This window comes from Lepisosteus platostomus, chromosome 11 (assembly GCF_059453375.1).
Source record: "Lepisosteus platostomus isolate fLepPlt1 chromosome 11, fLepPlt1.hap1, whole genome shotgun sequence".
Taxonomy (NCBI): domain Eukaryota; kingdom Metazoa; phylum Chordata; class Actinopteri; order Semionotiformes; family Lepisosteidae; genus Lepisosteus; species Lepisosteus platostomus.
The window spans coordinates 43,270,246-43,294,470 of NC_142621.1; the positions used below are offsets into that span (position 1 = coordinate 43,270,246).

General features: G+C 42.9%; 2 long non-coding RNA genes across 2 annotated transcripts in view; both read left to right on the forward strand.

Annotated features, from left to right (window-relative positions):
- Positions 1-24,225, forward strand: part of LOC148652745 (uncharacterized) — a 95,390-nt gene that overhangs the window by 5,778 nt on the left and 65,387 nt on the right. The gene's annotated exons all lie outside the window — the stretch shown is intronic.
- LOC148652746 (uncharacterized) lies at positions 2,771-23,045 on the forward strand. Its single transcript, XR_015925412.1, has 5 exons — positions 2,771-3,095; positions 3,612-3,707; positions 5,621-5,709; positions 19,359-19,458; positions 19,593-23,045. It is a non-coding gene; the product is annotated as an uncharacterized LOC148652746 (long non-coding RNA).

Below are 24,225 nucleotides of genomic sequence, written 5' to 3' on the forward strand. Positions count from 1 at the left end.
ACCATCCTGCTGCTCCAATAATCCTCACTCCAAGCCTCATTTAGCACCGTAGTACAAAGCATGTGACTGGATCTGGCACTGCAGCTCTGGATTAGTTCTACAGAGCGCCAGACGACCCAGCAACAAGGACACTCTGAGAGTTTTTTCTGTCCATTTGGGTTGGGTCGTAGTGCCCTTGTCCTCGCCAGCAGACATAGATGGATGGGAAAATAAAAGAAAGCCTTTTTTTTTTCCTGGCTCCCACCTCATATTTTTTATGCTATAACCAAGCGCCACAGTCCTGATCTTCAAAACTCCTGCGTTCTGTCCTCAAGGCCTACTTTCCAAACACTGTTAGGAATGATATTCAAAGTTTAATATAGGGCTTGAGCTATTTCAGCAGTTAGGCAGGAGAAATGTCTATTTCAAGGGACATGATCACTCATGTTGTGAAAGACTTGGGGGCATTTATAAACAGCGGCCTGACTGCTCAGTTAGCTTCTGCTACAGCACGACTTTACAACCGAACATTCAGCTTCTTGATGTTTGTTTTTTTTTTCTTTTCAGTCCTGGTGTCTGTGTGATTGTAGGACCGACTTTACTGATAAATGACCCGGGCAACATCGACCAGTTCTCATTGGATTAAAAAAACAAAACAAACGAATCCTGTACCTATGCACTGCAAGAAAAGACAGGAATCAGGAGAGAACTGAAAAAAAGAGTTGTCTGGAAACCAAGGTAGCCAAGACACACATGAGGCAGCCCTCAGGAAACTTCTGTATCCATCATTTTAATCATAACAGCATCACCCGCCAGACGGCGAGCAGAAGAATCGTTTTCACAAAAGCACGACGTTACAGACGTAAAGTGCAAGAGATGGGGCTCCATATCGCCCCTGTTGCTTTTGGAATAAATACTTCTGCAGTCTCCCTGTCCCTCAAGGTATATATAAACTATGATATATGGTTAGGGATTACCACATAGTTGAACAGCAGGGCTTCTCACAAACGAAAACACCAAAGGATTGTGACTGATGAATTTATAGCGTGCTTTTCAAAAACCTTCGCTCCCGAGAGCAATTTCCTCCAGAAGAAAAGAAGCTGGAGCCAACAGTAATTATGTATTTATTATAGATTTCACTAAGACGTGTCTCGTACATTTTGCAACGAGGCAAAAAAAAAAAACCCCTTTGAAAGTTGCCCCGTGAGACAGTTTTCGGCGTAATTTTTGTGTCCGCCGTTTGTAAAAGTTGGAGACAATCGCCAAGAATTTGTCTACGAAAACCTGGGACACTAATGAAAGAAATTTTGCCTGGCAATAAATCATTTGACCACTTTCTAAGGTCTACTGGGCGTTATCACTGAACATTGAGGCAGACGTGCGAAGAAATGGCTTGCTTCCAGAGCATACAATGATTATATTCTCCACGAAGGGAAATATAGAAGACATGAAGGGATTTTCTTTACTTTATTCCTTTTAATTCTGGTCTGGTTTTAGTGTGATCCTTCATTGAAGTACAATTACACCTAAACATGGCTCTAAAGGCCTGCATCACGTTTTAAACAGTGGTAAGGGGAATCCGTCTTCGTGAACGGGGTTATCCCTCAGCCTGTGAAAGTCGTGGCAAAGAAATCATTTGTGATTGTTATTTGTTCACGGGCAGACCAACGTTTTAAAGGCCACGCGTTCTCATCCATGGGGGTTTTATCACGAGGTTATTCATTCCATTATAAAGGCCAGTTCCCATCGAGACAGAAGTGTATTCTTAATTCGTCTTGGAGATATACTGTAAAAAAAAATAAATAAAAAAAATAAAGTCGTTTCGCAGACAGAGGCCGCTCAGATAGGGGCGACCCGCGGCTATTCTGTAGCCTGAGTAGGTATCGTTTGAAAAGCCCGCTCCACCCCCTGCGTGATGAACGAGCCCTGTGCTGTGCCTATCGGCAGCTGAGCTCACCCGCTCCTTCGCGGTCATGGAAGAAGAAGAAAGAGAAATGCGAGTCAGCGACCCCCGTGGACGGGTCCGTCCACGAACATGCAGCGTGCCGAGGCGGGCATTTGAAAAGAGAAGCGGACGAACAGTCCCTCTGACGATTGGTCAAAGCGCTCAGCAGAGCTCAGATGCGCTGCTTAAGGAGGGCAACCAGCGCGATTTCAACACGTTGCTTTTATTTAAAAATACGTTAGGAACAACAAAAGAACAATTAAAAAAATATATTATTCAAGAATTGTAGTAGAAGCGGTAATAGTAGCACCGACATCTCTTTAGATTATCTACTGCTTGTAAGCACGTTGGGGATCTTCAGAAGACTGTATTTAAATTCCGGTGTTCGAGCAACATTGATTTTATGGTAATTTAGAAAAGACGGGGTTTTTTTGTTAATTGAGAAAAGGCTTTTATAACCAAGGGCCGTATTTTAAATCGCTATTCTAACACTTGTAAAACCAAGTAGCGCAGTACTACTTAACACGTGGGTAACGTTTTACAGAACTAAACTTCTAGACCACTTATTAAAGACAACAGCATCTAGAAATAATTTGCATTACTGCACAAAAAGATTTGGAGGGTTCGTAAATCGGGTTTCGGCACCAATCTCTGGCGAGTGTGGCGATCTGGTCCTGCGAAATCTGCATTCATGTAAAAACATTTCAGATTCTCCATTTCCAGAGCCTCCTTAAAATCGCAAGATCTTGCAAGGGATTCCCTTGTACTTCTGCGAGCCGGGAATACCTTCGGCTGTTCCAATAAAACACCCCTCCCCCTCTCCGCCTCATGCGTCTCTATTGGGGGAACAACCCCCCCTCCCTCCTCTCCACTCCGGGCTTGACCGAAAGGCAACTTGCCTCGCAGACTACCGGAGGCGAGGTGAGAGTCCGACGGTAGAGTAACAGAGAAACTAGGCACATGCAGGACATACGATGATGAACACGACTTCCCAGCCGCAGGACCGAGGGCATCCCGAGGTCCAGGCGAGATGCGTGCGCTTTCTCGCCAGGGGAAAGCTGAAAGGAGTCCTTGTGCAGAAGAGCTGGTGGGGAGCGGAGGCGGAGGAGGATGGGGGGGAGGGGAGCTGAAGGATAAAACCCACGCCGTTAGGAAAGCTACGACTTTCAAGGTATTTAATTTTACAAAAAGCTCTGGCACGTTGAATGAGGAGGGGGGGGGGTCTGAATTTTCTGACTCAGGGGGTCGTGTCCCCCCGCCCGCCCTCCTCCTCCAATGCCTGCTGCCGTTTAATATAACTTGTAGCGAAAAGATGATGAAAGTCCGCTTCGGGCCGGCGAGTCTGGTTCGGAGACGGGAGGAGAATAGGCTAAGCGCGACACCATCTTTAATTCTCCTCTGACATCGGCACGACGGCGCGAGTTTCGAACAGGACGGTGGAGACGGGAGTGGGAGCTGATATCATATTCATGCAAACTGCGTCTGCTGGGGAGACCGCGCGTCTCCGGGGCCGCTCGCGTCCAAATACACTACGAGGCGCAATAGCGAGGAAACAACAGCAACTGGGCGAAATTCTGAACACCGGGGCCGGGGTGTGAGGTGGGGGGTTGCACAGAATTCCTCGCGATCTGATCTGGCTGTATCTCTCAGTGGTGTTCGTGTTTTTTTTTTTCTCTCCTTCCATCAGGCAGCTGAGCGAGGACGCGCTGAGAAGACAAACAGTCTCGTCTGGAGAAAAGCGTGAGGATATCCGTGAGAAGAGAGGGTCACTTTTATAAGAAAGGTGGGCCAGGGAGAAGCCTTCTCTCCCGTTCAGTTGTCGCTTTATTTCATGTGGTGAAACAGCGTGCTTTAGTCGGTGTATAAATCACTATCCAGGCGCTGATGCAATAGATGTTATCTATCTGAACGACTGCTGCAAAGGCACTTCATGACTGAGGTTATACACACTGTGGTTTTAGCAATACACTTGTATTTACAATACTATCGGGCATAAAGTTATGTCACGCAAAACCTTTAGTTTTAATTGAGACTGTTATTGAACTCTTTTTGGAGATCTGCAGATTTGTGAAATGCCAAGGACTTTTTTTCAGGCGTTTTCTTGCTCGTGTAGAACTGTTTCCAGAGGATTTTGTATACAGTAACTAGAATTCCGGGTCTTACACTAACGCTTATGTAATCCGGGTGCACCCTAATCCTGCGTTTTATTACGGTATTGAAAATGAAGGCCGCCAGGACTGAACGATACTTTTATTTCCCTCCCCCTGTTCCAAAATTGGTTAAAAAAAAACTCACCTGACCCGATGAGCACAATTTCAGCACGAAACGTTTAGTTAGGACACGCAGTTATGACGTCCAATTGTTCTTTATGGCCTAAATTATTCGGGGGAGATTTAATGTCTGACTTATTTTTGTGCGTGACGCAAGGTCTGGCGGTAGTATTTTCTGTAGAGATGTGATGGCTTTTGGAGCGTTTTTGGTCTTTTTCATTTCCTGTTCAGAGGAGTAGCGTTACAATTTCGATAAACCCCAAAAGACAAAGCACAAACAAGGCATCACTTATGTTTGTATGTGCACCTACAAATATTTTGTAGCTGGTACGCTATTAGATATTTTTTGCTGATGTGTGATGTATTCAGCAAATATTGAGCATGTATAACTCTCTGTAATATATGTGTAACGATATCTTGGCATTGCCAAACGCAGATTTAAGCGGTACCGCACAGGATTAATGTACTTAACATTTTAGTTTGATTACGGGGATGAGGTTTCTATAATGTTGTCACGACTTCCCTCATTTGTAGTTGTTTTTTCTAAAGGCGTCTGTTAAAAATGTTCAGTTATTACCCAATTTCACCGAACTGCTAGCGATATGAAATATGAATGCGTTTGTTTTAAGCAATAGGTTTAGTCGCGTGTAGTATCTAAAAATATATCGACTATGTTAACGCCACACCGTAGAATGTTTATAGAATTTCACAAAGGATAATAAAAATAAATAACTTTTATTTGATCTCTATTTGCATTTTTGTTCTGAATTGCAGTGTTATGTATTTTAACTATTTTAGCTTGATTTAATTTTTTTCTAAAAATGCGCGAAATTCATAATGTATCTTTTATATTTGATCTCTGAAGGTTTAATGTAGTTACACAGTATAAGGTAGTGCTCAAGATAATATTTTAGAATTTACTCAAAGTTCTCATATTTAGACAATTGATAGTAATTTATTTTAGATTTTAATTGTATATCTTTCAGCTGAGTTTATTTTATATTTAGGAATGCAGCCTGCGGTTGCATTTTGAAATGTAGGGCTAATCTTTAACTTCTGCAATTGACTTGAGGTTTTCGAAATTATACACGCAGACATTTTTCAGATCACATAAATACACATTGTTAAAGTTTAAAAACGTGAACCCGGGGCTTGGGAAACGTGCAACGCAGTTGAATTAAGGAAATTTACCAATAGCTATTACATGATTGAGTGCTACAGTGGATCCATCGCGTATATTTTATTGTCGGCTCGTTTTAAGAAATGGGGAGGTTTGCTATGCGTTTCAGTGCGTTTTCAAGTGCGTAGGTATCTCTTTCAGTGTGAGGCGAAATGCTGATATTTATCAGTAAATTACATAAGCAAAATGTTCATAGCTTCACAACTGACTTTTCTCAAACTTGAATTTTTATTTTACTTTGCGCAGGCCTATCCAGGTTATTCCCCGAAATACAGCTTCTGAAAATATTCAGCTAGACGACTCTTGCAGTTTTGGGAACTTGACAGTATTCGAAGGTACGTTCAAGCAGGCTGGTAAAGACGAGTTTCTTTTGTTTGAAGCGTGATACACCCGAAGGCCAGTCCTACGGCGGGTCGTTGTGGTTTCGAGTCTCGCTCTCGGTGGAGACCCTGCAGCACGGGCAGATCTGGGGACGCGCACGAGGGTAGAGGTTAGGGGGACAGCCAAGGTCAGAGGGGGCGCCGCGTGCGACGTCACATGACGGGGGGTGTAAAAGGCCCGGCTGATGGGAATCGGTTCACAGGATGAACGATAAAACAGCGCTTCGGCTCGCGTACTCGGCCTCACCTCAGAGCGCCGTGAGACGCGAGAGTTGCACAGACGTTAAAAAAAAAACAGCGCCGCGAAATGAAAATTAACATAGAAAAGAAACATGTTTGAGTGGTTCTCCTGCCAAAATCCTCACGTAGATTAGTAAATCCATCCATTCTGGTTAAGCAAACGTAATTGATGCCACTCGCTCTCTGAAAGTGCAATGCACATATGCCTCTTAGCAAATGTAAAACTTCTTCGGGCCAATTTTCCACTGCATTATTTTAATAGTTTGATCCTATTTTCCTTTTTTTTAAAAAAAAATAAGACTTGCTGGGTTAAACATTTGATGCGTTAAAGGTTAGAAATACAGTTTGCGTCCCGACAGCATTACAGATGTCTCATGTATTTTATCATTTGAATCGTATTATTAACAGTCCTTATAGAGAAAGGGACTTGCAATCAAGCAGTGTTTCTTATTACTTCAAAATGTGTAATTTTAGCGAATTCCCTCAAAGGTATACATCCAATGTATTGTTAATTCTTCATTGGGGGAAGTAATGTATACTTTAAATTTTATTGTGCAACTCTTTCGAAGAGAAATCAAGAACGGGGCGTATTAATAGTTGGATCCTCTCGTGTAGACGATCTGTATAGTCGAGGTTTCTGTAACTTTCCCCCGCGGTTGTGAAGAGTCGAGGTCTCGCAATTTTAGTACGAATTTCGACAGTGACCTCGAGTCGAGTGATGGTTTCTGTCAAAAAAAAAGGGTCACGTGTCGTGTTTACGTTTCAAAGCTTTTACTACCTTGACAAAAATAACTCTGCATAAGAAAATAGTCATTTGTATATTATTTTAAAGTGCCCGTTTAAGAAGGCGTTAATGAAACAGTGGGATAGGTGTTCCCAGGTAGTACAGGATGGTATCAATTCAATTCACCAATTCAAAGGTGATCTGTATATTTAATGAACTGTAGGGTATGTGCGATTTCTACATCATTAACAGATAAGATAACGCATTTTTCTAAGCCACTGTGTGAACATATGGAAAATAAACTGGGAATGTTTGAGACTAAACAGAATTCCGTTAAAAGGCCTTTTATTGTGGGTTTATGTACCATAATTTTAGCATTTATATTCTGTTCTGAGACCTCAAAAGACATGACAGTCGTTTAGCCCCCTCTTCCAAGACGAAATACACGTTATAACCGAGCTTTTATGCTAATTTGTTTGCATTTTGACTAGTTTTTTTTAAGTAAACGTTCATCCTTAATTTATCTCAGTCTATGAAATTATGCAGTCTGCAAATCGCGTGAGACGCCTCAGCATTAATCATCGTAGGAATCTTCACAATGAAAACGCATTTGTATAAATATATAATTATCTGTTGGGTTGTAAGTTTCGGATTTTAAGAAGAAAAAAAACTCCAGCAACACGTACGGGGATTTTTTTTTACATAAAGGTTATTACATAAAGCAGTCAACAAATGTCCCAGTTTAATTGGCCGTTTTAACCAATCTCCTGCCAGTACCAAAACCTTTTTTTTTCCCCAGACGTGAATGTGCTGTAATGTGGTTCCTAATTGATTTGAAGACTTAAAGAGTTACGGACTGGCTTGTACATGTGTCTTTCGGCTCACCTGTCTGTTTGCATTACTCCTCATCCCGCATCGCAAAGGGAGAGTCCGTACGAGGCAGCGCGAGCCGGGGACAGCTCGAGCGAGCGGCCTGCGCGATTCGAACTCGCTACCTTGGCGCTGTAGCCCCCGAGGAGCAGAGAAACGCCTTGCTATGGGCGAGTGAGTGCAAACCCACGCTGTTCATTCTGCTAACCCCAAACGCGTTCTGCGTTCATCCCGTGTTGTTTTGTAGCATTATTTTAGTCTGTAATAAATATTGTATCCACTTAACACGGGTGTATTTTTATTTTTTTTAATTCACTGCCGCGAGTGATACAAAAGCTTTAAAAAAATCAGCCCGCACATAACGGTGTAGATATTTTGCCCCCTTTCCAGAACAATGGTACGGGGGGGTTGGGGTTATAGAAGTACCACTTTTCCTGAACTTTAATCTGAAATGACTTCAACGGGGGGGTGAATTCTGAGTGCAAAATGACAGTAATATCAGTAATAAAGTCTGTGCTTCCACACAAAAAAAAACACACACATTGAAATAAAAATATATTAAGGGAAAGGCAAATATTTGTTTAGAGTGTCTCGGGGTTTAGAGTTCGTCTGTGCTGTTTCCCACCTGAAAACAATTTAGACGCAGGCGAATAGTTCACCCTTTCCGATTTTCGATTTCTCATTATAATTTAGAAAACTCCCAGAGTGTTTCTGAAAACCGACACTGGTGAGGTGTTTGCAGCTGTATCGTCATGACGTTTGCTAACCGAATGCCTTGGCAGTCCAGATTTTAGGCGGAAAGATCAACCGCCGAGGTCAAGCTCCTACGTCGCAGTGCAATGACGTGTGTAAGTCCAAAGCAGGGGTGACGTTTGGCAAATTCAGTGCCATCGCGTACGTTTACGTCATGTCGTCGTTCAGCGCAGCTATAAGGGTTGTTGTCTTAATATTACTAAATAGTAACTAGGTTGTGAGTGTTAAAAACAATTAAAAGAACTGACAAAATTACAGGGTTGCATTTTTGTAGTTACGCTCAGGACAGTTAAATCCTCAGCCTTCTGTCCGAAGGATCAGTGGAAATTCATGCCGGAGACAGGATTTCCTTTGTCTCCCACAGCTTCTCTTGATTGGGCCCTTAATGAGCTCAGAACACCGCCACGATCTCTCGACCGTTCGCTTTATTGTTTCAGTTTGGCGATTCTCTCTTAAGCGAATGATTCTGACCAAGCAAGACTAGTTTCTCGTCTCTTGTGTGCATTTTAGAACACGTTTTTTTAGCCTTTGAATCGGTATTAGATGACCACGGAGTAAAATGAAATTCAAACGAGAGTTTGTTGACAGGTCATCTAAAAAAAAAAATCAAGTATATGCAACAGTTGGACCGTGTGCTGTAATGCAGTATTTCCTATTGCGAAGGTTAAAGCAGGCCAGTTATACCGAAGCGAGTAACCTAGACACCTAATACACGAGTTGTGCAAATGTTTCATTAATTAAATTACTTCTCTCCGCACTTACATTAAACGTCTTCACAAATGTCAGTGCATTTTATTCCAAAGCTTTGCACATCAAAGAACACTCACGCTACCAGTATATCTTTTTTGACGTCATCTTTTGAAATTGCGATCTCTATATACACATCTGCTTTCTCACGTGCCTTCCTAGATTAGACCGCCGTTTAGCCTATAAGCTTTAGTTTAATTAACGACGCCTTATGGTTTATTTTGTTGATTAAAAAAATACTGTAAGGCTTTTTGAAAATAAAAAATGGAAATGCATCTAACTCACCTGAATACCATATATACAATACATACAGCAGTTTCGTGATACTCAAGTGCTAGGGCAAAAACATTTTATTGACTTTGAAATAGTTAGAAACTGGTACTCACGCAACCTACTTCAAGATTCATAGTTCTAAACGACAGAAAATAGTTAGGTGCCACAATATGGCATTAAGGAGGCTATAACGACTTCGTACTATTGAATTTAAAAATTTAAAAGGCGCATTTTGAATCTTTTTATTTCTATTGTTGTTTCTGCAATATAGAACCTGCACATGAAATGAGTGGCTCATTTTAAAGCCACACTAAACCAAACGTCAAAATGTATTTTAAATGTAAACGGGGAATATTTATTGCAGCTGAGATGTGTATTTAATGACAATTCAACAAGTTCTCCGCCATCTCTCTCAGACGCGACAGTAGGGTCCTGTTAAAATTGTCGCCTTGCCGTCAAGACTTCAAAGTTGATTGTATTAATCCGTAAGAAACACGAAAGCCTTTTCATTCACGGAACTGGAACTAAAACGCGGAGTTTTTTTTTCTCACAATTTTTAAAACGGGAAACGTTTAGAATACTTTACCAGCAAATACTACACTTCAGATCGCAGAGTCTACATTCGAATCTGAAACAGAAAAGGATTCTAAAACGTTTTGAGATACGTCTGGATTATATTACCATCAATATCCCCCGTTTCTAACGGCAGGTGTAGATATTACAACCTTTATATTTGCTGTTATCTTGCTGTCCGTGTGTTGTTTTCACTATCGCATAATGTCCTTTAGTTATGAATTTTCAACTTTTCAGTATACTGCTCCTCTGCTGTGTAACTTTTGCACTAGTTTTTTTTTGGGGGGGGAGGGTACATTTCGGCTACATTTCAATACAAATCTCATCGGTCAAATATGTAAAGTGAATCTGAAAAAATAATTAGTAATATCTAGGACGTATTTGTTTCCTGTTTTTAAAAGAGACATTTGTTTCTAAAATAGAAATCGATGTATTTGAGAAATAACCCATTAGCTTGATGTAGTCTTTAGAACAATATTTTCAGAAGAGCATTTAAGAGTTACTCGCTATTAAAGCATGGCGTGAGAGTAATTGTGCATAAAACGACATTTGAATGGCGGCTTCTGGGTGGGCGATAGTTTAAAAAAAAAATTGCGTGAGGTGGCTACAACTTGATTTTTACCTGAGGACCCCTGATTAAAGCTTCGCTTAACTCGAAAAGTCCAAGTTACTTAAAACCAACGCGTGTTCTTTGAACAGGTAAAAAACAAGCCCCAACAATCAGTCAGTGGTAATGCGTGATAAATGGTTCCCGTTTTCCCTACAAAAGGCCAGGAGGGGACTGTTGTAGGTTCCCTTCAAGGGAAGGAGAAGAGGGACCGCGCGGTCTTCAGCTGTCAGTCCTCATTAGAGTCGGAGGCCGCCTCGCGCTGCTCGCGACGGTTTGATTATTTGGTGGTTTTGTAAAATGCAGATTGGAGGCCTAGCGAGGGCCGGGGGGGGCAGGTCGCCTAGTGGGGGTCTCTCCCGCCCCCCTGCGGCCGCAGCTAGACGGGGAAGGAGTGTCTACCCGGGGAACAAGGCGTCCAGCTAAGAAACGCAGTTCAGACGCAATTAAGTATAGCCTCTGCTGTGATTTACGGATATGAATGATAAATTAAGCGTCCTGCTTTACACCGTAGGATTTCATGAGTCGTAATAATATGCAAAAAAAAAGAGACTTTGTAGGGGTTTTGTCATCTGAAATTAAGTTTTGTTGAGTTATTTCACAGGAATGCGGGTATTCTAAAAGCGCTTGTCAGCACTTAACGTGCGAGTGAAGAGCTATTTTTCTCACGTGTTCGTGGGGTGTCCGTATAGTCCCGTAGGTTCTGTTGATCAGAAGGAGTAAAAATCTTTTTTTGTTGTTGTTTTGAACCACAGTTAAAATAGTCCCAAATAAGTTGTTGCTCATTCCGGTTTAAGACGAACAAATGCATATTTAATGACATTATGCCTCGTCTCCATTTATTAAATTAAATCTTCCAAGTATTTTTTTTTTTAATTCCTGCTCTTTTATTCTGGACGATATCGATTGTTTACAAGGAATGCAGAAACGGCTCTCTGCATAAAAAAGAATTCGGAATGTGTGTCATACATATTGTAGCTTGTCTGGCAGCCCGTGTGAGCCGTCCCAGCTGTAATAGATATGTCAGGCTATGAGCATTGTTTGTGTTGCTTTTATAAAGTAAAGCTAACATTTTACGAGTTTCTTATCTTGTCTGGCATAGATACATCCCTATTTAGTGCCAGCAGGGGTCACTGTAACCAAGCTTCTGGTCTGACGGACGTGACACAGCGCAGGTCTTTACATGGTACCCAGGTACACCGCAGTACTCTTCCTCTTCCATAACACTACATCACTGTGCTTTTCATGGACAGCCAGAGGTGATAGAATTGCTTATCTCGAAGCAGATACCATTGCAGCAGTTGTTTTCCAGAGCACTAGAAGTCAACAGCACTGAGACATGAACTTGCCTCCCGAGAAATCCAGCCTTACACTAGGGTCAGACCCATTAGTGAGGTGAGTATTTCATTCTTTTCTCCAGCTGTGAAGTTGAGGCGTTTTTCTGTTTATGTCCCACAGAGGGCATTCAGCAAACAAATTGCCTAACATTTGTGCTTTGCAACGGGTTTATTTGCACAGTGTAGAGAGATATTTTGAGACTATCCAGGCGGCCTGTATAAAGGCAGATTTTCTAAAATGAAACCATTTGTTCCTTTTACACATGCAAACTTTGCAATTGATACTGATGACAGTGACAGATAAACTGGCTGTTTCCTTGTTGGTGGCTCAGTCTTGAAAGTCCCCCTCACCATGCAGTACATAGGAAATGTGTGCTTTGCATTTTCTTCTGAAGCAGTCCGAAATGAAAGCCACAGGTATCCTTATAGAGGATCTGTAGAACGTGAGTAAAATCATCACATTGATCTGATCCTGATGTTTGAAAGGACCTGTTGAGAGTAAAAATGAGGTAAATAAGAGGGAACGTTACTCCAAAGCCCTGTTTTCCTGTTATTTCATGCCTGGTTATTTACACCAAAGGTTCTCTGGGCTAAGAACCTTTGCAAATGAGAGGAGATCATTGAACACATTTAGCTCACTTTATTTTTAGTAGCTGATTGGTCAGATTATCTCATCTAACCCATCCATCCACTTCCTAACCCCTTCTTCTGATTCAGGGTTGCGGGAGAGCTAGAGCCTATCCTGGCAAGCCACAGGAGCAAGGTAGGATACACCATGGGTAGGACGCCAGTCCACTGAGGGCAGACAGACACAAACACGTGCACCACAGCAAATTTGTTCCAGAAGCCACCTCACCTTCCAGTATGTTTTTGGACTGTGGGAGGAAACCGGAGCACCCAGAGGATACCCACGCAAATACGGGGGATCTCATCCAATCATTTTTTTTGGGGGGGGAAGCAATAGCATCGTTGGGGTGTGCAGGTCCTTCCAGGCCCCCAACAAGTCTCCATTGTAAAAAAACAAAAAGTGCCGCATGTCGTAGGTTTTAAATGCACCTCCGTTGAGTTTTCACTTGCGCCCTCTGGTTTGTTCTGCCAGTAAAATGAATCTCCGAGAAGAAAGTCAAAGGTAGTGTAACGCAATGGGGGTTCAGGCGGGCGCCCTTGCCGCATTAGGTCAGCCCCCCACTGTTGGGGGCTCGAACCCGGGACTCCCATGTCACTTAGCAGGGACCCAGCCCGGTGAGCCAAAGAGAGATCTCTCCACAGCCCAGTAGCTGTAGTCCTGCTATCACAGGGAAGGGCGGTGACGTCACCCGCTCTGGTAAGCTGGCTCTTACACAGTGCCTGTCGGCTGTAAGCGTTACAGTATCTTCGCCTATCGAGATACAGTATATAAGAGGAGACTGGGCATTGATGCACCAGGCCTTATGGGAAGCATTGTGGGTTGAGGGGGCTGAACCATTAATGTCCTTCTCCATTTCATGTTCTCCCATGATACTTTGCTACGTGTCTGTTTTGGGTTATGATGTGTTGGACCCCTCTGGCATGAAAATGTAGGCAAAAGTGCCTATGGTGCAAAGTTCTATATGGTGGATATATAGAAAAGTGAATGTCTGTGTTGGTTCTGTGGTTCTGTTTTGGAGTTTTGTGATTTTTATAATATTTTGATTTCTTTTTTGATCTTGCTCCCTGCTGATGAATGCCAGGGGCTGCCAAGGGGAAAGCAGCCATTACTGCAAGTAGAGAAATTACAATTAAGCACTTTGAGATAACCCAAGAGCTCCCGAAAACAAAGCACCAATTCACTGATGTTCTGCTTTAGTAATATTTTCCCCTCCATCTCCCTCCCCCTCTCTGACTGTGGGAGGAGTACATGGCAGAAGATGGGAGATTTTGCATATTTCCCAAATGATGCTTCCCTGTGTTGACTAAGGATTTGAGGAAGAAAAAAAATGTTATTTTCAGTGAGGCACAAAAGTAAAGCTAGATATTTATTTTCAGGTGAAAATCTTATACTTTATTGATCTGCTAAGAATTATTGAGTTCAGTGACTATTCCTCATTTCTGGTGGAATATCACTGTGCATCTCACTTCTGTTCCCCACAAAATACATCATGCAACAGTGTTATCACTGCTGATCGATACTCTCTGTAGGGTTTACAGTTCAGGGCACAGCTTGGAATCAGTGGAGTTTTGCTACATTCATCTCCGAATGCTTCGGATTTAAAATTGTCTGTAACAGTAATTCGCACAGTGATTTGACAGCAGCCTCATTTTTATCTTCCCTTTGAATCTTTAGGTTTTAATAAAGTTATGTGGATTTAAAACAAAAACGTGTTTATTGTCATTATTTTTGTTCCCGGATATATTTTCATTTTCTCCCTCCAGCTCACTGACAGCAAAGGCAAAATTTCATTTTATTTCTGTTCCACCAAGAAAGTGCAAGACCTAATTTTTTTTATATATAGCTGCCTTTGACTATATTGCTGATAATTGTGCTGAAGAAAAAAAATCTGGAATGTGTAAACCCTTCAAAGGTTTATTAATTTAAAGACCAATTTTACATTCTTTGAATAGGAATTAAAAAAAATATCCTTCACAGTTAGCATTGTTATATACTTTAATTTGGAACTAACAACTTTTACACTAAATCAACACCCTTGCTCTTAATTTTAGCATTTTCTTTTCAAACTCCTTTATTAATTCCAGTTTTTAATTTTGGCACTTTTGTGCTTTGTGGTAATGGCACCATCTGTACCTTACAATGAAAGCTTACATTTATTTCCTTCTTTTTATAAAGAGCTGATTCCTCTTATTGGTGGTATGGGCTAATGTGATTAAGAGTAATTCTTGCAAGCACAATCATTACAGCCCAGTCATAATACATATTTCTAAAACACCTGAGGTGTGTGTAATGCTCATTATATTCACAATGACACAGGTGGCTGGCTGAGAGGAGTGAAAGGTTTGTTGTGTTCAGCTTGAGACAAATGAGAATGCACTATTAAAAACATTTTTAAAACCATTTCCTGCTTTTATGGATTTCTTAAAAAACAATTAGCATTACTTCGAATGTAATACTGTATGTTCACTCGTATCCTAACTGGCCATGTTTACAACATTGTCTACTCTGTAAAACACCTATACAAGTTTTAGTTTTAAAATGTTTTTGTCCCCTTACAATTTGCCATCTGGATTTCAAATATCACTTACATTCTCTTTAAGTCCTTGTTCTGACATCAGTGGTGATCGGGTGTCTGGGGTGAAACTGTGCTCCTATGTAATATTTACCCATCATTGTGCTAATCCTGTGGGATGTCCCCCTGCAATTCCTGTGTTCTTCTTGGGAGAGTTGCAGGGGCGTGGGGTAGAACTTTATACAGTGACAGTTATTCTAATACAATTATAGGTAAACGTAACACAATTTGCTAGCAAATTCCTATTAAGAGCCAGTGAGGTAAGCATCTGTTCCCAGCATTTCCCATACTGATATGCTTAAAACCTCACTGCTTGTGAGTGTAGATCTACTGGGCAGTGCATGAAATGAAACCCAAGGAGTTCAGGATGATCTCATGTTGATGAAGTAATAAATCAATTTAAAGTCGAAACGTTGCACCAGCTTTTGTACCAGAATCCTTTCAATGTTGAAAGGCAAGTTGATCAAATCCAGATCCTCCCTTTATTTCCTTTCATAACTAGTTACACAGCCCATTCATTGTGTTTTTGTGCTAGTCTTCACTTTTCTCCCTGCTGTTTTTTCTTTATGGCTTACCTTTCTGGATCAAGTGTTAACCAGCTGAGCACGATGACACTGTGTACTGGCACAGGTGTGAGAGGATAAGTCACTCTTTCTATTAAAATACCCTTCTGTAAGCACTATTCACTCTTGTGCACACCGGAGGGCTTTGTAGAAACATTAGCATCACTAGCAGGACTGCTGCGGCTCTTATTGCAAAGTCAAAAGTACCTGAAAAGCTGCAGGAGTTGCTCTTGTCCAGCCAATCAAGGGTAACTTTGCTGATGAAATACTCATGACTTTATTCAGCCACTCAAATCAGTTCAGAAACAAATTGCCATTTACAATGCTGAACTCAACAAGAGACTCAACCCATTGATATAAAGAGATTAAAGCAGTGAAGTTTTTTTTTGTCTAGTCAATAAAATATACAGCAAATATCAGCCCAGAGGTGGACAATCCTGATGCTGGAGGGCTGGTGAGTCTGCACGTTTTCTAGGACTCTTCCTAGAAGCAGCACCTGGAGAGCTGGGAGAAGCTGTTCAGTTGGTCTCTTTAAGCCAGTGTTGGTTTATGTCATTAAGAGCTGAGCTGGAGTGAAAACACAGCGGGCCTCCAGGACCAGGACTGCCTGCCCCTGTCCCAGTTCATGGTCTCTTTAATCACAAACCCTCCACTCACAGGACAGGCTGTGCTCCTGAAAAATGAAAGCGTCGGTCTCATGAGCTATCGTCACCGTCCCGTTTGTTAGGTTTGTGTTCCCTGGGCTGTGACTTTCCCTGACCTGTTTAATTTTCTTAATTGTGCAATTACAGCTTTTTCATCTGGAGCTGCAGTGCAGAAAACTGCCTGTACAGAGATGTTTGATCTGCTGAAAAGCAACAAATTACAGCTGGAACAGATCATCGATTGATCCAAAGGGCGAAAAATCTAAATTTGCTCAGCTTTTAGTTAAAAGACTTGTAGAAATCTTAACCAAATATATCTAATTCTAATAAGGTCGTTGTGTCAGATTTATTTTTGCCCACGTGAAACATTATGCCAGTTTGGTTGTGTTTGGATGAAAAATTCCTTATATAATTTACTCAAAGTGTCTTAATACATTTTGAAATGCTCCTTTAACATCAGTGTTAAAATTCCTCTTGTCCTGGTTTATCACTTCCACATGTAATTTTCACTGTAGAGTTTTACCGTGTTGCTCAAACAAGGAAAGAGTGCCTGTATTCTGGGTGTGGAATTATCCTCTTTCAGTTTCATCTGATGAGATCCTGGCTTGAATATCTCTTCCTCACTGGTCACCTCACACACTTGGGGTCACTCTGTCACCTTTCTGCGGGGATGCAGGCAATATTCCATTACATTAAATGCTTGGTCACCCAGTCTGTACCAGACATATTTTTAACTTGTTCTGTGGCCTGAAACTTCCAGCCCTAATAAGCTGTGATGTCTCTCTGTGAGGGTAATGAAAATTGAATTCTTTTTCTTTAATTCCCACGGTTGCTAAAGATAATTATGCTCTCCCATTCTCTGTGCATTGACTCCTCCTACCTACCAGTTCCCTACTGTCCCACCAATACTACTGTAGTCAATACTAACCTGTTCTTCCTCATATACAGTAGCTCATGCCCTTGTGATACAGCAGAACAGCACCACTGTGCTGAAGATTTCCGGACACTATGACTGGCATTAGCTGTATGTCTCTCTCGCTGTCTCTCCAGCTGTGTGCCAGGCACTCACTGCTCACCTCTGTTGCAGAGATGATGTCCTTGACTGTTCACTCTGCTAGACCTCTAGCGACGCAGTTCTCTCTGTCTCACTCACAGAAACGCACAGAGGCACACAAGCCCATACATGCATGCACACACTTGTACCCGCACATGAAGGCACAAATCTGTGTACATGCTTACATCCATGCATGAACGCTTACATGTATGCACATGCTTGCACCCACACATGAAGGCCCAAATCTGTGTACATGCTTACATCCACACATGAACGCTTACATGTATGCACATGCTTGCACCCACACATGATGGCACAAAAGTGTGTACACGCTTTCACCCACGTGTGAGCACTCTCATGTATGTCCACGCTTACAGCCACACATGAATGGTCGCATGTATGCACATGCTTGCACGTATGCAGAAGCTTGCACTCACACATGAACGCTCACATGCGTGCACATGCTTGCACCAATGCATGAATGCGCACACGCGTGCAGGTATGTATGCACACACTCCGGCAGTAACAGAGAGAGAAACCTGCTCTAACGGCAGTGGAGAGCCAGGAGAGCTTGTTATCACACCTACTGGTACAGCAGAACGAGAGAGAAAGGAAGGGAAGGGAGGGCAGCTGGATGGACGACAGCCCCCTGCTGGGCTGTAGCAGGAGGAGAGAAACAGTGGACCTCCCCAGCCTGCTGAGGGCGCCATATCAGCCAGTGATAAGGGCAGAGGCTAACATCAAACTAGTGTTTGGAACCTGTAGTGTGGTGGAGAGCCAGACAAGGAAGAATCCAGCTGTATGTTGTATCAGAGCAGAGGCTAAGGCAGAGAACGTGCGAGGCAGGGGGACAGAGGCCATGGAGTGAGACCGAGAGAACAGCCTTATTTACACCTGAGTCTGAACAGGAGCTTCAGGCTGATGAGGGGGAGTGAGAGAGGAGAGCTTTGTGATTTTTATGTCCAACAGTGTGTCCGTGCAGAGATGCTGAGAGAACGTGAGGGGGAGATGATGTAACAAGTTGTTAGACACAATGTCGATGATATACAACTGGGCCTGAGAGTGAGCACTGTCTTAACTCATAGCCAGTATTGTCCAGTTGCGTTGTCCCCACTGCAGTTGGGATCGATTAAACTCCTGTTGAAAAATAATATCTAGCCTCATCTTAATGCACAAAGTTACCTTTTATATCACTGCAAAGAGATACTTTTTGGCTAGGCATTGGTGTGTGTGCTTAATTTCTACAAGTCTTATAAATGACCTGTCAACTGTATATTGAAATTCGCTGAATAAAGGCTGTGGAATGGCCTGCTATAATCTATTATTATTATTGCTGAATGAAATTTCGGAGGCTGTAAGTTTCAATTACCCTTCCTCCAAAGTAAGGAAAGCTCAGAGCAAGGCAAGAGGGCTGGGCAGATGTTATAAAGAACAGTGCTTTACATCTGGGTGCAGGCACTGTGCTGCACAGTGGCAAATTAAACTTCCTGAAAGGGGAAGAACCCATAACACCAGCCCCCCCAACACACAACTACATGCCCTTTCCTTCTGAAAAAAATATTAAAAAGCGACTTATTTCAGCGAGACTGTTTGCAGTTCCCAAAGTCTAATTTCATCTGTATACGGTGCTCAGTTTTAATTTAGTTGAAAAAGACAATGTGCCCCACCAAGGCACCTGGTCCCCATACTTCCTAATATGCCTTTGCTGAAGGATGTGAGCAATGAAATACAGTTAAATCAGAGCACAGAAAGCCATTAATCAGCTTTTTTATTTCTCTTTTTTTTCCAAAGGCTGCTGAAGCCCAGAAGGAATAGTTTTATAAATTTCTAATTTATTCTGAACTGCATCCCACAGTGGCTGTGTTTAATCCCACTACAAATGTTTTGACAGCAATAAAATCATTTAAAAAAGATCAGCGCCCAGGAATCCGGGGAGACTCTGAGCCTCTTAGCTCCCTGCTTTCTTATCCCGTTTAGTCACAGAAATACTATTAAAGTCCCAACGTTCCCTTTTGTCAGGAGGCACCGGTTGCCTTTTAAAAGGCGAGAAGCACAGAAGAAGAAACTGACATTCCTGTGACGCTTTCAACAACAGAATCTCTCGTCTATTCTGAACAAGGTGCGATGTGTGCTTATTTATGGTTTTTGCTTTTGTTTTTTTCATGGGGGGTGGCGGGGGCAGTTTCTTCCTCTTTCCAGACCCCCTGTCTCCTTTCTGACCACATGTTTATTTTCTATCGGTTTATTCAACAGGGGGAGGAGGAGGGGAGCTGCTGAGTTGCAGTGAGTGAAAGGGGAATTATTTAAAAGCCGTTGAAGATTGCAGAAACGTTTTCAAGACAGTGACCCCTGGAAATGCGCAGAGCTTTTGCCGCCTGGCAGAGAAAGCAAGGTTTCTTCACGGAGGGAGGTGGAGGACTGCTCTTTGTTAAACAGGGAAGCTGCGTCTAGATCTGTTTTTGTTTTTTTTTGTAGCCTGAGAGTAGCGCGATATCCTGTCCTGCTCACTCCTTCGTGGGAAAAGGATCCTCCTCACAGACAGGCCCTTCTGCTCACTGCTAGTAGGGCTATCTGGATTTTGTACTGCTTACTTACAGCAGTAGTGCTGCAGTGGCCTCCTACAGAATATTGCACCCCCTGGCCACTGACTGTCTGCTGTATCTGCCCGACCTCCCTGTCCAGGTAGATGGGGTTGCCTCTGGCTTTCCACTTGGTGCTTGTCGCAGTTATTGCAAGGCGCTCCACAAACACCCACACTAATCCTCCAGACCATGTGCGCGCTGCTGCCGCAAGCCCAGCTTCTCTGCCCTTTGAAAATCCAGACAAGCCACACCTGACGGCGCCCGGCGAGCTCCTCTGTGCTCCTGTGGAAATAAAGAAGGGATTTTCCTGAAGGACGGGGGAGGAGACGTGCGAGGAGGAGGAGGGGGCAGTGGCGGTGGTGGTGTTGGGGGTGGTGGGGGTTTAATCAGCCTGTATTTAATTGCCTCCCGGCCTCCTGGAGTTTGAGCATTTCCATGAAATAGGCTGAGACCCTCTAACACCACCTTTTCTAATTAAAATCATTATAAATTCCCGGCGTTGCATTGCACCGCATTAAGTGAGCCTCTTTAAGAAACAAATCCCGCAAACCTAGAATTTAACCCCTGCGGGCCTGGCCTTGGCGCATCTGTACGTTTGATCCCTTTTCTCAGTTAAATTCCTAGAACTAAATGGGCCTGTGTGACAGTGAGGGTGTGTGTGTGTTGGGGGGGAAGACCTTAAAGAACTGAAGACAAAGAACCCAGTCAAACAATAACCGGGTGCTCAATTAATACACCATTAAAGCTTGACCCACTGGGTTTGGAAACTCTGGTCTTCAAAGTGCGGCCCAGTGAGAAGGAGCGGAGTACAGCCTGGGGAGCAGATTTGTTGAGCTGCTGTATTCAGAGCGCTTGTCGTGGGGGTGGAGAGGTGTGTGTGAGGGGGTGGGTAAGGGCTCAGTCCCCGAGGGTTGGGTTCCCTTTCACCCATTTAGATTGCTTTGCAAAATTATATTTTTGTAATGTTCCTGGTGTTAAAACACAAAATAAAACAGTCCACTGAAGTTGGAAAGAGATTTTAATTTTTTCTTCTTCAGTTTTTAGCTTTTATTTGACCTGCGATCAATATTAGGGGGTTTCACAGGCTTTGTATGGTCTTCAAAGAAATGCCAACAGGGACTCAGTTTGGCGTGTGGACCCCCTTGTGAATTGAGTTTTCCTTGACCCTTTAAACTGCTGTCTGGACATCTCTTCCAACACTGAAGCCTATATGTCACATACCCAATTAAATACCCCCATTAGATCCAGAGATATGTTAAATACTCATTTAATAACCATTTAACAACATCATCACTGACTCAGAGAACAAACATTGATCTTCCCACCTGTACAGTTCTAACATTTTTGGCAACTCTCAGTAATTAAGAGTTCTCCATTAGGGAAGATAAAGAGGATTATAACTGAGAGACTGTCTAGTTTTCTTGCACGGCTTCAGGCCCTGTTGGAGAAAAGAGCTCACTAAAGACCCACCACACGAGCACCAGCAATAACAGAACCCAGAATCCCTGGCTGAGGACTGCTGGGACAGAGGGGAAGTGAGAGGATGAGGGAGGTGGGCTATGGTTTAGAGAGAGAGGAAGGGCGAGGACAAAGGGACCCCTAGCTGTTGTTTCTGGCTTGGAATCCCACATGCATCACTCTCATGCCTGGGGTGTGCAGTGCTGCCACAAATGGAGATAGTGGAGAGGGTGACAAAGAGGATTAATGAGCTGGAGATTGGGGGGTGGGCATGGGCGGTGGCCAAGGTGGTCAAACCAGATGTTGACAGGGGGTCTTGAGAAGGTCAGGGCGATGTCTAACCACAGCTGCTGGCCTCCTGCCCTCTATGCTCTTTCAATGTTTAACTGCCCCCCCTCAGCAGGGTGTGTGTGTGAGTGTAACGATTAGCCTCTGCCGCTGCTGGATCAGTACAGACAGAGATATATAAATAGACTGGGTTGGGCTAGCAGGGGTGGGCTTGGAAAGATGCTTAACGGAAAAGCAAACATAGGGGTTGTTAAAAACAATAATGTGGTTTGGGGCTGGAATGTGAGATTGGGGTATTCTGCTGGATTTTTTCCCCCTTTCTAATTCTGCGTGTGTTGAAGCGGCTCTGGATCAGCTCATCTCCTTGTGCTTTGACCACTCGGCAGTACCGTTGCCTTCCGCTGCGGCCTTCTGGGAAATGAGCCGGGATCAAAACAGCCGAGATCAAAACTGCTGCAGGCCTGCCCAGGGCACCAGATACCTCTGCGGAAGAGCCTGCCGGCCCGTGCATCTCTCCTGACTCCTGTCACGGTGTCATATCTCTGGCTTAAGACTCTCATTCCAGCAGAACAAATGGTCTTTATGGGCAGTGTGGAGTCGCTGCCAGGGTTGTCCGTGCTGGAACTACACTTCCCAGTCCCCTCACCTCCTGCCACCACTCTCTGTGTCTGCTCTCACGTCCAGGAGCCAGAGAGCAGCCAGCATCTCAAATCCGAAACGCCAGTGCTCAGGAATGATCCAGAATGCAGGCCATGTCTACACAGAACTGCCGACACTCAGTGTAAGATATGATGATCAAGAGGGCTGGAGTAGCCCCATAACTCCATTCAATAATTTGAGAACATCGGGAAGTAATCACTGTGGGCTGTTTTTTTAGTCCAGTTTGCAGCCCTTGTAGATTTACCTAAGGTTCCTACTGGACTGGAGAACTATTATTTCTTCTCTGCGATTTGACGAAGAAGACCAGATATCAACCAGTCATCAAACAACACAAATGTGTTTCAACTTCCTTTCATGTGCAAAAATGACATAACTAAATGCAACATTGAAAATATTTTAAAAACAGTAATGGCAATGGATATTCTACACACATACCTAATATTTCAAACCTTCTTACATTTGGAATATTTAAAATGCTTGACTTTCCTTCTGCTATACTGAACAATAATGATTCAGGTCACTTGTGATAGAGTGCTGTTTAAGAAAACAACAGAATTCAGTTTTCTATTGTTTTCCTCACCCAGTGTAAAACTGTAAAAATAGCTGAAAATATTCAAATCTGAATCTAATTAATCCTCAAAGAAAAGTCTTAAAATTTGTAAATGTTTGAGGCAAAGGGAAACTGTTTTCCTTTCCAATAAATTCTTTTGAAAAGCAATGCTGGTCCTTGTTATCTAATCTTTTTAGGGGTGGGTAAACACGAACATACAGTAACACAAATTAAATACCGACAGCTTAATTAAACCGCAATTATGTTTTTCAATAGTGTCGACCAGATCAGAAACAATGCGCACACCTCCCCCTACCGGCGTTCCGAGGAATAACGAGCAGTACATCTGACAGGAAGGGCCTTGGAAGTCGGATAAGCCTTGCAAAAAATTCCCAATTCCTCTGGTAAAATATTAGTCAATATTATAATATCTTTATCTTCACGAGGAAAAAAGAATATCATTTTCCCTCCTTTTTTCATTATAGTTGACACATCCCTGACTGTTTTGCAGCCTTTCACTGCTGCATGACTTAAAATGACAACCAACAATTATTTAAAACGATTGACAATGAATAATGGAAGTGGGAAAAGTAAGAGATATGACACTGTCGCTTCACAGCTATGTGGAGTTGTTTTACTGTGAATGCTGGGATGGGTTTGAAGACCTACAATAAAGTCTCATCAAACATTCATCTTTCTCCATTCATTGGAAGTTTCATTTCACACCTCTCTGCACCCATTCTGACTTCACACCTCTTGATTGGCCTCTCTTTCTGTCCCCTGCTCCCGCCTCCCACTCCTCCTCCCTCCCAGCCTTTGTTCTCCCGCTACTTTACCTTTGCCTACTGCCCTGTCTCTCTCACACCTGAAGAAGGCTCCAAGGCCGAAACGTTGTGTTCTCTTTCTTCTTTTTTTCAGCATGGAATAAACCTATTACTTGTTCCTCATCAAACAAGCATGCTTAAAATGTCTAGAAATTCAATTTTGCTGAGACGAAAAGTTCTTCAGAAGAGTGGAAATGTGCAAAGGGCTGTGGCACTCTGCTTCACCCGCCTGGTTTACATGAAGGTTTGGCAATGTCCTCGATGGCGAGAGTGTTACCCTGCTGCCCAGCGGACTGAGGAGGAAGTGTGCTTATTGTAAGCTGTAGCCTAAATACTGAGCCAATCTCTTGCATTGTTGAGAGAAGGGGTCTGGACACGTAGTCGCTTTAAAAACATCAAACTGCGTTTGGCTATATTTAGCATAGCTCTGCCCTTGGTAAATAAACACCATTTGAGCTGCAGTACAGGGGCCAGGCCTAATTAATCATACAAGGCGCTAGGAGGTTTAATTGTGCGGTGGGCGA